Below are 13,651 nucleotides of genomic sequence, written 5' to 3'. Positions count from 1 at the left end.
TCCAGAACAGAGTTGATGACCCCTCCTTCAAGGAAGGAGAGTGACAGCAAACTCTTCACACCTGAAAAAGGGGTTCAGATTTTTTAACTGCACCTGTTATTTAGCAAAAGCCACAAACAGTCAAATAGGTTAAAGACGTCTATTTGGGGCAACTGGCCACGTTTCAAACCGTACCATGCTCTTTGCACAGCTTCTGCCAACTTTCTTCTCACAACCACCTTGTAAAGAAAATTACCCAAGTTCACCCAGGAATCCCTCAATCTACTCTCTCAGTCTTGGTGCACTTCCGTGTCTCCCAACAGAGAAAAAAAAAAAAATCCCATGCAGACGCTCAGGGATTAAAAAAATTCAGAAGGAGGCATAATTCTGTTTTTTACTGGGCTAACTTTTATTGTAAATCAAAATCAAATGCAAATTTACATATTAGTTACTATTCTATATTGATCCTTATGAGAAAATATCAGAAATAGATTGGGTCAAGACTACATGTTATTTATAAAGCTTAAATTTGTATAACTGTGCACTCCATGAGCAAAAGTTCTAGCTTAAGAAGGAACATTAATGCAAAACCTGATTCTAGAAGCTGTACACACACACACACACACACACACACAGCCCCCCATATATTTATATGTATGCTAAAACATCAATTTAGGAAAAAACCTAATTCAATGTTCTAAAACTAGGCTAGAAAAATAGCATTGTAATTGCTGACAGGAAGAGTTAAATTTTTTATTCTGTTTGATGGCTGAGTACTAACTGGATAAACAATAAAGGAACACTCTGAATATCCAGAATTTTTTGCTTTGTCCTTTAAGCACAAATCATTTCTCTTGGGCCAATCTAGTATAAAGTTACATTTGGTAGAAATAAAGGAAAAATTCTCACCATAAAATAAAAGGTTGCTGAGCATGTGGATAGTTTGGGCATGTGTGGGTGGTGGCAGCAACGTGGCACTGGGAGAAAAGAAGTAGAAAGAGGGTCAAAAGGCCCAGAGTAGACCCTAACAACAACCACCTGGTCATGTGACTTTGGGCTGTCCCTCCACCTCTTAGGGTTCCAGCATCTTCATCTGAATAATGATGGCACTTGGTCATTAGGGGCTGGCTCTCTTCTGGTTCTAAAATTCTGCTTCACACTTTTGGATGTTAGTTTGTGATGTATCCCACTCAACATGGAAATCTAAACACAAGGTCTGAGCTGTAGATGAGAGCCAGTCCCCAAGCACTGCTCTGTAAGCAAGGTACACTTGCTGGGAGTTAGAGGTCGAGCCACTGAGCAGCAAGAAAGCCAGTGCCATGAGGAACCAGGAGATAGGATTAAGCATTTACTAAAAAACTATTTGAGGACTGGGGATGTAGCTTTTGTGTGCATTAGGCCCTGAGTTCAATCCCCAACACTGTAAATAAACAAAAACCAATTTGAAAATGCTATTCTCAGCAAGTTTTCAATAAAGGGCCAAACAGTAAATCTTTTATTCTTTACAGACCATATGGTCTCTGTTGCAACAACTCAACTCTGCCATTGTAGTGGGAGAGCAGCCATAGACAACACATAAAGGAACAGATGTGGCTGTGTTCCAATAAAACTTTATTTGCAAAAAAACAGGCACAGTCAGACACAATCCATAAGTGGATTTTGCCTACTCCAAAAAGGATGATTCCTTAATCAACATATTTTAGCAAGAGGCTGATGGGGCTGCAGAGCCCAATGATCGCAGTTGTTGGCCAAAGCTGACTTCCTCGTGAAGTCTCTGTACACAGACCCCCACACACGGCCCAATATCCAGATGTTGAAGCCCCATCCATGCATGCCACAAGTGAACACAACACCATTCAGAAAGTAAAGAAATCACCGTGCTCACTTCTTATACTGCCTGATATCAAGTCTGGGATGTTTTCACAAACCCCTAAACAACCTCGTCTGACCATTTATTCCAAATGTTGACTGCACTGTGAACGTGGTAACCAGGGTTAGAAAGCACAAGGGGAAGGTGGGAGGAAAAGGCAGGGAAAGGAGGTATCACCATATAACATCTACTTTTGAGTCTCTCAAAAAGGCTATTCCCAAGGCAGTGAGCTTGCACACGATAATGTTACAATTAAATTTCAAGGCAGAGGTCTGCTTCAAGGAATCAGCAATAAGAGTATTCATTTAAGAAGGATAGTGTTGGGCTGGTGGAGTAGCTCAAGTGGTAGGGCACCTACCTCGCAAGTGTGAGGCCCTGAGTTCAAACTTTCAGTATTACAAAAAAAAAAGATAGGATTTCTGAGGCACAATATTTAGCTGAAATTTCCTGTGCCTAATGAAAAATAAGTATATTTTGTACTATTTATAAACAGTAGAGAAGGCTTTTTTAAACCCTAGAAAGTATTCATGTTTGCACTGCAGAATAGTTTAAGGATTTTGAGTTATATTCAATTTTAGGAAAGCAAATGACTATTTGAACAATAAATTATTTCCCTGGGTATTTGGTAATTGCTACTTTGCAATATACTTTAAATGGGACAAGGTTAATTTACCTTCCAGGCAGTCACTACTTTAAATTGACCTTAAAGAATTTAAGAATACCACTCTGAAGATATCAGTTCTGGGTCATTAGCTTTGGTTCTTGATGGGCAGGAACCACATCTGACCCTAATTATTTGCATGTGCGTCAGTGGGCAATTACTTGGCTAGAATTTTTAGTGATGGACTTGTAAACACAAGTTTATTATTTTGTCTACGGAGCAAAGTTCCTATACACCAGATGCTAATTTTGCAGGCTTCCTCTATTATAGAAACTACTCAGTGTTCGTTTATACCAACATGGCCATGATCTCTGGTTACAGAATAGAGAGGAGGCAAAAAAAAAAATCTATCTCAGGTGCTTCTACATCCAGAGCCCACCCCTGTCATCTCCTATTGACTAAACCCAGCAGAGAGAAAATACTACTAGCAGCTTCATAGATTGTTCCCTGGGAACAGTGGAACAGACAGTCCAGTGCCCCCTTAAATGTCTCCGTCCCTTGGGCCTCACATCCTAAATTTCTATCTCAAGTCTTCTGCTTCCTTGGTCCTACCATTTCTGAAAGTTCCACTTCCCCCGAAAACTACCATATGCTGCAGTGCAAATTGGTTCAGATGTGACCAAGCAAGCTGGCAGAGCTGCCAGGGAAAAAGCTTAAGACAGGTTTGTGAATAGAAGGGAAGGTGGTAACGCTTCCAGGCATACTTGGGACAGACAGGCACTCCTGTGGTGTGTGATGCTGAACAGCCAAGGAGCTCCAAGCAAGCAGGAGGAAGAGGAGGAGACCAGAGATCTGACAACAAACCTCATCTCCATCAGTTTCCAACATGATTAGGGCGGGGGTCTACATGGTCATTCTTGTTACACTCGGGGTACAACGAACTCTCAGAATCCTAGGGTGATTTTTAAAAAAGAACTGCTGTCATTGCTTCTTTTGCTAAGACTACTGGTGACACTAATCTTTAGGCTTAACATAATCTACTTTTGATGAAATGCTTGCCAAGCAAGCATGAAGCCTTGAGTTCAAACTCCAGTACTACCACCAAAAAAAAAAAAAAACCCAGAAAAAATGTCTGATGAAATAAAAAATAGTTGCATTCAAGCTCTTTGTAGGTTGGCCGTACAGAGATCATATAAGCTTTTCAAGGCAGTACATCAGAGCAGTAGGCTAAGAGTGTGGGGGCTGGGAAGGCAGACAGTCCAATTTTGAAACTACTCTGATACAAGCTGTGTGATCTTGGGCAGGGTACCCATCTCCTCCCTTTCAGCTTACTGGTCTGCAAAAGGAGGCAGGCATCACTGTATTGCCGATCTCTTCTGCTACTATGAAAACTAAATGAATTAAGAGATGTAATCATCATTCAGAGGTCCTTGGCACATAACTTCTCAGTAAGCATCACCAGATACTATCTTTCTTATATGTCATGATGTTCCAACAAACAAGGTGTGATGCCCAGGGCTGTACACACACAAAGGCTCGGCCTGTTTATGTTTCCATCAGCACCAAATGGGTGCCCATATCCCCACAAATAATAAATCTTTAAAAATTCACAAGATAAGCTTTCCAAGCCCAGGCATGCCACACTTTCCCCTGTAGGGCTTCCCCTTATGTTAGAGTTGCCAAGTCCTGAAATACGGACTCTGTAAAGTACTTTGACCGCCTGGGAGAAAGGTTCAGTGTAAATACTGAAGCTTGTGTGACTGGAGAAGCTGTGGAAGGAAATGGGGCCTCCCACATTGAAGCTGGAACACACTCCATAAATGTTCTTAATATGTTCGATCGAGAGAATATTCTTTTTTTTTTTTTCAGGAACCAACTTTAAATATGAGAAACCAGTATAGGCATGATCACTTCCAACAACACAGATATCTTACAGTACTTTCAAGCAATCATCTGATTCTTAGAAACCCTGCTTATGCCTTCTCTCAGGCACCAAAACCTGGGGATATAGGCAGGTAGACATTTGCTCCCAGATTCTTCTAAGTGTTTACAAGAAATGATTTTTGTAAGTACTTACAAGTATTTACTGAGCAATTTTTATTTATTGCATACCACAATGAAAGAAAAAGATATCATGAAACAAAATCCACCAAGCCCATCTAATGTATAGCCAGAAAAGAGAACCATGCCAGAGAGAGCTCCTGGGTCCTAGGGACAGACAAGCGGTCCTGGCCACTGGGCCCACTGACCTATGACTGGTATATCTATGTAAAGGAAATAATGTCTGTGCTGACCGGACTACAGCAAAAAGTCTTCCACTGCCATCAACAAATGGTGAGATCAAACACATGGACAGAGGCCTCCTGGGCCACAGTTTCCTCAGCTATGAAATAAGAGGGTGGCACAGAGCTCAGAGGCCCCTCCCAGTTCCATGTTTCTGTGTCACGAAGTCCCTTTATCCCTAGTACCTCTGTAAAAAAATGCTCTTATTTTCTCATTAGCTGTGTATTTAAAACTGGGTCACAGCCAACACACGTGTTTATTACAGTCCATAATTCCACATGTCTATTTCTGTGGCTCATTCAGAGCTCAGGACCTCTGCATACACTTCTGTAACTTTGCCCTGTACAGAGACAACCAGCTGAGGATACCAAGGGGGCCTAAGCCCAGCCTATACTCCCTGGGAACAGTGAAGAGGAGGGAAACACATCCTGTGTGCTCGCTGCAGTCTTGTGTTGGAGACATGAGCCTGTCACAACCTCTAAAAGCGTTAAATTACTTAAGTCAGCAAATGACCATGTGATCAAACACATGAGTAAATATAATGCAAACGTGGTTCAAATCAAGCCCTGGATTTCTTATAGAGCCGAAATCTTCCCATTTTACACTGATGCCAGTCTTGTTTCCCAGGGAAAACAGGAGTCTGCTTAATATGTGGTTCTCAGTGGACAGTATTACAATTCCTAAACACCAACTTTAATTGCTCTTCTTAGAATAGTCCCCTAGTGATATTCTGGGTATGTTTGTGCCAAGAGCAAAGCCTTTTTTGAGCCTAAGTATCTAGTACACACAAGCCATTTGAACCACACCAGACAAACACTGCCCAACTTCTCAGCTTTGACATTTCTGTGTGTTCTCTTCACTGTTTCCTTCGGGGGGAATTCATCTACAGTAATGTCCACCTAAGTCAAAGATTCTATCTCCACTTGCTACTTCTAACAAATGAAAACTCAACACAATTTATTTTTCAAAGATGATATGAAGTAATCCAGAAATACTTCCCGAAATGCTTAGAAAATTAGATTCATGGAAGTAATTAGTTAGGAATAATTTGCATTGGAATAACCTTATAATTCCATGGCCAAAAGGTCACCCACAGATTTACAAATGCCCTTTCTGTCCAGACATCTCGATACCTAGCAGACTTTGGAACTAAGTGGAAAAGTATAATAAATAAACATCTTCTGGAACTATTTCCTCCCGTGACTACTCAATGATTCTGGATTGGATTTTTTTTTTTTTAATGTGTACTTCTCCCCCTTGACCAAAGCTATTTTCCCTGGAGATGTTCCAAAATATACTGCTGACTTACTTCCATTGTGGAATTCATCTGGAAAATTTTGCAACTTAAGAAAACATTTCAGACATCTAACAGGCGTCTCCATGGACCTGCAGATTGGAGACCAAAAACATACAGTAAATATTTTTGGTGAAGCTCAAAAGGAGTTTGACAATTTGTGCAACTGAGCTTATTCGTTTATAATAATTTACTAAAGAAGTTGACATGCTGTTCCCATGCATTTGGTTTGAAGGTTAAGGATCTAGAAGGTCGAATGTACACAGAGCCTGACTCCGAGGAGAAGCTCAGTAAATATTTGTTGAGAAATGAAAGTTTTAATTATACTCATTAACTGATTGCTCTGATGCAAGACATTTAAATCCTTGGAGATTTCACTTGGGAGGCAGAGGCAGGAGGATTGTAAGTTCAAGGCTAGCCTGGGCTGCGTAGCAAGCCCCATCTTAAAAAAATTTTTTTTAAATCCTTGGCGTTTTAATTTTCACAATGCAAAAAGGGAGCTACCCCAAGTTACTTCTCCTTATTCATGTGGTTATGTCCTTTAAAGCTGCTGCAAACACTGAATCCTATTGCCTAGGGGAAATATAGGCTGAGGATTTTGGAAGCTTTGGATCATAACATTTTCAGTCGATCACTTTTTTTTTTAAATGTGTTTCTGCTTAATGACATGTTTAACAGATGTTACCAATTCATTACCATTGATGTCACATAGCATTGTAATTTATGCTTCAACCAAACTTGTCCAGCATATATACTTGATCTGTAGGCACATCCCAGGCATCCCGTGCTTAGAAACACTGCACAGCACTTTGGCACTGCACTTGGGAGTCATTTTAAACCGTGAAGTCATCAACAAAAAACACAAACTAAGAGCTCCATAGACTGCAAAAAGGACACTTATTTATACGATGAAAGCTGAAACAGGAGAGAGCATCACCTTCATCCACTCTCAGCTGGGAGCATGCACACCGGGATATTCAAACCATTCACAGCTCTCCACATGTCCCTGAATGACCAGAAAAAGCCCTGCAGGTATTGATTTGGGGGGTGACATATAAATTTTAGCAAGTGGATAAATTTGTAAATGTACAATGCAGATTTGTTAACTACAGAATAATGAGGATCAACTAACTTTATTCATTTCCTATCAACTGCCTTGATGCCAGCCAGTGTGGTAGGAAGGTGACCAAACAGTATCCTTTCTCATTGTTCTAATACCCAGTGAGAGGAAACTACACTCACAATCACCCAAATACATAACTAGAAATGTGATGACTGCATGGTGTGGAAGATACAGGAATGCACAGAGGGAGCCATAATCTAACAGTAGGTTTGGGAAGACTGTGGTATGTCAGTCCAGTCTCCAGCCAGATAAGTGTCAGCCAGGTGGAGAGGAAGCAATGCTGGCAGATGCAATAAATGCAAATGCCCTAAGTAAATGTAGGGGTGACTGATACAGGTAACATATTAAAGTGCTTTATACATTCTAAAACTCTACTCCAATATCACAAAGGTATACAACAGCAAGACAGTACCTAGAGGATAGATCCATGTTCAATATGCTTGATTTTAAAAGATGGAAGAATACTTTTAAAGACTTAGTGAAGGTGGCTCCCACCTGTAATCCCAGATATTTGGGAGGCAAAGATAAGGGAGGATTGTAGTTTGAGACTGGACATGGCAAGAAGTTGGCAAGACCCAATCTCAACCAATACCTTGGTGGGGTGGAACATGCCTGTTATCCCAGCTACATAGGAGATAATATTTGAAAAATAAAGCAAAAGGGGCTGGAGGTGTGGCCCAAGTACTAGAGCACCTGCCTAGTAAATGCCAGACCCAATACTGCCAAAAAAAATAGTGACTATCTACACGCACCAGGACAGACCAAGAAAGACAAGATTCCATTCTGACTGTCACGGAGTAAATGCAGGGAAAAGATTCTCAGTTGGAGTTAGATCATACACATGCTTTAATAAAACCATAACAAAGATGATGACAGATACTGAGGAGGAAGCTGATAGTTCCCTTTAGAGTGGTAACAAAAAGATGCAAAGAGCTGGTGGTATCTGGGCTAGTTTTAACAATGAAGGTGGGAATTTGCTGACTTAAGAGGGAAGGGCATTCCTAGGCAGAGGGAACTCAGAGTGAATATATGGCCCATTTGCCTAGGCTAGTCCCTAGTTTTGCCTATTATATCACAAAACTGTTAATAGAGTCTCTTTCATTTTCAAGTGTCCTGATTTGGATGACAAACTTCCCCCTGATGTTGCAGAGTTGTGTGAGGCTGGGTCCTAGCAGAGGGGCAGATGGAAGAGATGAGTTATGGATGGATGTCAGTGGCTAGGCCAAGTCAAGAGGACGTCTCTGTGCAATGTAGAGCCAAGCAGAGATAGATATTCAGGTTGGTTGCTTGGGAAGATGGCTGTCAGCAACAGCCAGGAGACTTAGGCAGACATGTGTTCAGAGGCTGAGACCAGAGGGTATTATTTAGGGCTAGAAATAAGCTGAAGTCAAGAGGGAAGGACAGAAAAAAATCTACTGTACAAAGAGAACCTTGGGTAGAAGGGAAAGGACCTGAAAATCGATTGTAAAGACGTGGAGAAGATTGAAAGGCATGGAAGAAGTGGGTAACTCCCACGACTGAAAGAGAACTTGGTGTGAAGCCACAAACTAAGATCTAGAACATGGGGGGTGGGGAAGGGGAACAGCAGCAGGAGAAATGAGATCTGCTTGGCATGCATTGTTTGTGGAACCTGCATAGTGATCTTAGCCTGTTCAAGCTGTTACAACATACCACAGACTGATGACTTATAAACAACAGGAACTGGCTTCTCACAGTTCCGGAGGCTAGAAGTCTATAGCAGGGGTCAGCATGGTTGAGATATGGTGAGGGCCCTGTTCCCAATGTAGCTTACCACTTCATGCCATGTCCTCCCAAGGACAAGAAAGATGACTTTTAGGGTCCCCTTATAAGGGCACAAATCTCATTCTTGAGTCCTGATCACACCTCGCAGTGCCATCACTTTAGGGGTTCAATTTCACCATATGAATTTTGGGGGAACATGTACTCAATTCGTAATGAGGACCTCCAAAGACAGACACACAGCAGATGATTGGAGCTTCTGAGAAGGGAAAAACCAGCACTCATGTATTTGGCAGTTAAAGGTAAATGGGAACAGAGGAGATCACTAGGGTGATTGGGGAACACAGACTGAGTGGAGATGATACCCACCAATAATAACCCTCCTCAGCTCCTTGCACTCACAACCCTTTAAATTAGGCTGCCACAATTAAGTACCAACTATGTCCCCTTGCTGAACTGACAACCCCAGCAAGTTAAAGCAGAGAAGTAAAAGCCTGACAAGAAACAGGCAGAGGAGGCCAGCCTTCTCACATACCACTAATGGCTGCCTTTTAGGAGCAGTATTTCATGTGTAAGTCCAGTAGCAAAGGTGGCCTTGACTCAAGTCAGACTGTACTGCCCTTCTCTGCCATGCCCTTCCTGCTGTTTGCATAGTAGAGATCACATGAAAGAACCAAAGCAGTTATATGCACAGCCAACATCCTCCTCTTGATGCATAAGGGACCACTGAAAGCCAGGGTCTGCTCTGCACAGGCCTACCCAGTGCTGCCCCATAATCAGCCAGGATGCCCCCTAAGACAGGTGCTTACTAAGGACAGGCAAAAAATCTGTTTCAAACCCACATCTGCATTTTCAGGTGACTGAAAATGTTCCCTTTCTTAGTATCTTAAACCTATTTTTACTGGCTATGGTATAGAAAATGTGTTGACCTCCTCTTTTTTCATGTCTAGTGAAGGCCCCCAATACTTAACAGCAACTAGAATGCCAGACAGAATAGCTGGGAATAGCAAGACAGGAAGAACTCTGCAGGAATTTTCTTATCCCATTTTAATAAAGTGTTGGATAATCATTGTGGAGCTTACTAGATGGGTAAGTCTAATGTGAAAATTCTTCCAAAAGTCAGGGTACAGCACATCACTTTAATCTCCAATTTATCTGGCTAAGCTCACATTTTATAGATCCAACTGCAATACCTCAATGCTCATGGAAACATTTGCGTATCACTTCCCTGTGGGTAGACAGCAGGAAAACATGCTTTTCTTCTGAAGGCAAAATAAAAGCTCACCTCTAGCATCAGAAAGCATTAAACTCAAGAGCAGCAATGTTTATAGATCTGAGCTGATGTATATACCTGGGGCCAAGCTCTTCCTGGTTAAGTGCTTTCCCACCAAAGAGCATTTTGCTTACCAGGAGGCAGAGCAAATGCATCTTATGAGTATCTGTCTGTTTTGCAGTCATCCTTATCAACTGAGGAACTTGGCTTTGACTGAGCAGGAGCCCTACAGAACCATCAGTTCACCAGCATGTCTACAATACATCTTGTGCAAAACAGTGCCATGGATACACTGAGGGCTGTGCCAAGGTACAGGGAGCAAACAACACAGACTGGTTTTTTTAGAGGCAGCAAAAGGTCCTCCTCTTTTTTGTGAAAGCCAGGAGCAAATGACATTCTGGATGAGGAAATAGCCAGGTAACATGAGCCAGCAACAGTGATGGCTCAGAAAAGTGTCACACAGGGCTATAAAAACTGTCACATTTAGATGGAGAGTGATTACTATTGACATTAAGCTTTCAATAAAGATACAGGGCTCTGTATCTGTAAGCAGTGTTTGCTCATTGCCAAAAGAATTAGAAAGCATATGATGTATTTTCTGGGGCCTAGGAGGAAAGTTTGTGATGGAGATATTTACAAAGGTATGCACAGGGAAAGAGAAACCAATGTGCAGTGTGAAGCACCCAGGGGCTTGCAACAGCAGGGAGCTGTTACCACAAGAGAACAAATGTCTACAAAGAACCAGCATGGGGTCAGGAGAGACAGAATGAGCTAAGGAAGATCTGAGGCTGGAGAAGTAGCAGCCGCTTTCATAATTAGGACTTGTCTTACCATCTCACATGTGTGCCCAATAATGGGATGGTCACATCTTACACAACTCCAGCTGCCTAAGTCCTCCAAAGGAACACTACTTCTAAGTAGACCTGCCTGTCTCTTTTTAGCAAGTGATTCTACCCACCAATCTTCCTACATAATTTTCAATCCTATTACCTAACTGAATGAGGTAGTTTAATCACTCATCAAAATAAGATCTAAGCCCCAGATTGACATTCAAAGTTATGACACAATTTGGCCTCAAGCAGAGCTCTGTAGGGGACAGCTGAATGATCCACTTTAATGACTAGGTCAGGAGACTCACTTAAATCCTACTGAGTTTGGAGGAGGCAGAGAGTAGCTGCTGACAGGTCTTGAATGTGACAAGAGCAGTTCAAGTACCAGCAATAAGAAGTGAGCAGTGGGAGGGGATGGTCTTTGAGGGAAGTGACACAGTGTAGGTCTCCTTAATAGCATTTCCAGAAACAAGAAGCGGTGGGAATAGGAACAGGAGGGGATAAGGCAGGGAGGGTGGTCACGGAACCATGGTAAGTGAGGGATGAGGTGCTGCAAGTCTGGACATGAGTGGTGAGGGAAGAGGAAAAGGCATGTTTGCAGGGTGCTATTATGTGTGCGATCAGAAGGAGAAAAGGATAGTGGGAAAGTAAGAAAGGGTTCCGCATTCATTCCAAGAGAGCAGGTTAAATGAGCCACGAAAATGCTGACCCCATTGGCAATAATGAGAAGGTTGGCAGGTTGCAAGTTAAGAGCTAACAGACCTAACGGACTTGCCAAAAGGAGGGTGAAACTTGCACAATACTTAAAAGAACAGGACAAGAAAAAAGCAAGGACATCAGGTGCATATGTAAACTGTCTTTATTCACATGGAATGATAAATGGATTAAAATATGTATAATCGGATTAGAATTTGGGGCCAAGGTTATGTACAGGGATAAAAGGAAAAAAGAATAAAGGATGTTTAAAAAAGTGATTAGAGTACCAGTTTGGAAAATAAGACAAAGGAAAAAAAGTCAAGGTATAAAAAAAAAGTCACATGTCACTAGGGGTGGTAGCATATACCTACAATCCCAGCACTAGGGAGGCCAAAGCTGAGGCAAGAGTATCCCAAGTTCAAGGCTACCCTGGGCTACAAAGAAAGACCCAGTCTCAAAAAGAAAAGAAAAGAACAAAGAAAAAGTCAAATGAGGGAGGCTTATGGTCCATAAGGATGGTGTGGAGAAACTGACCATAAAGACAACCATCATGACGTCTCTGCAACACTGGTCATCAACAGTCCTCCCATTCCTGTGAATCTGGACCCTCCCTTGAGTCTGGACTGGTCCTGTCACTTACTTTGAGGACCAGTGTATAGTGAAAGTGACCTGTCCTAGTCTGATCTTTACTAATTTAGGCATTTGGAACTCCTGCCCCAGGCTGCTTCCATATTGGGCTCTTGGATTGCTTGTTCCACCATGAACTGAAACCCAGACTAGATACTAAATGCTGAGGGACCTTGGGGAGAGAGGTCAGTGGAGAACACAGGCACCCCAGCTGGCAGCCAGCAAGGCCCAAGACATAGGAATGAGGCCATCTTGGTTGCTCCAGCCCTGAATGAGCCACAGTAGCCAACACCATGTGGAACAAGCCAAAACCTCACTGGGCTCTGCACAAAGTGAGGAGCCAGAACTGTGAGCAAGAGAATACTGGTTTTAAAGCCACTGGGCAGCTAAAACTGTAATGGATAATGAATATTATACTGAAATTCTATTGAAAAGGACTAAGAAATTAATAAAGAATAAACTGTCAAATTTAGTTGGAAAAATACTACCTTGACTCTACTACTTATAAGCTCTGTGACTTTGAGCAAGTGGCTTGACAAACCTAGGCCCTAATTATCTCATAAAATAATTATGTGACGCTTTGCACAGTGACAGTATCATAGCCAATGAGGTTTATCCGAGGCGTGATTATTGCTAATTGAAAAAATAATAATAATTATATGAGATAAAATGAGGATTAGAAATAGTTTAATATTTGAGAAAGTAGGTAAAATAAACAAAATAGTGCCTGGATATAGAAAACATTAAAAACATACTACTTATAACTACCATTATTAAAACAAAGGTCCATAAGAATGTTTTTGAACATGATCAAAATTAATACAATTTATTACAAGCCTATTTGGTACCGTCCAGAACACTTCGACAAGCACAATCTCCTCTGCTATTACAAAACATTTGCATTTCTAAGAAACCTCGTGCAATCAGCAACTGAGTTATAAAACCTGCTCTCCTCGGGAAAAGGGGCTTAGTATCTATAAAGTTGCAGATTTATAACAAAAGTTATTTTCTGCAGGAATTTAATAAATAACAATAGCTTTTAGCTATAAAAGCTAAACATTCCGGGCAGATTCAGCATTTAATCATATCCAGGTTTTACTCACAACACTTCTCATTTTCTGTCTCCACCAGAGCTATCATTTGCACTTTTCTGTGCACTTCCCCATCGTCATCACCCCAGCTTTTCATAAAGCACAAAATCAAAACACGATGGTTCATAAAACCTCCAGAGTTAAAATAAATATTAGCTTGGATCCTAAGAAAGAAGCTTGAGGGAAAGAACCAAGACTGATCAGTCAACTGCCCAAATTAAGCATCACCAATGACTTCTGTCTC

General features: G+C 41.6%; 1 protein-coding gene and 1 pseudogene across 2 annotated transcripts in view; one reads left to right on the top strand and one right to left on the bottom strand.

The window, feature by feature from the left end:
- Ccbe1 (collagen and calcium binding EGF domains 1) overlaps positions 1-13,651 on the bottom strand; it is a 235,174-nt gene that overhangs the window by 200,020 nt on the left and 21,503 nt on the right. The window lies entirely within an intron of this gene.
- LOC141422781 (U4 spliceosomal RNA) lies at positions 12,893-12,975 on the top strand (annotated as a pseudogene).

Source organism: Castor canadensis, chromosome 4 (assembly GCF_047511655.1).
Source record: "Castor canadensis chromosome 4, mCasCan1.hap1v2, whole genome shotgun sequence".
NCBI lineage: Eukaryota > Metazoa > Chordata > Mammalia > Rodentia > Castoridae > Castor > Castor canadensis.
The sequence above is the reverse complement of the archived record's forward strand: the minus strand, read 5'-3'. Positions and strand labels throughout refer to the sequence as shown.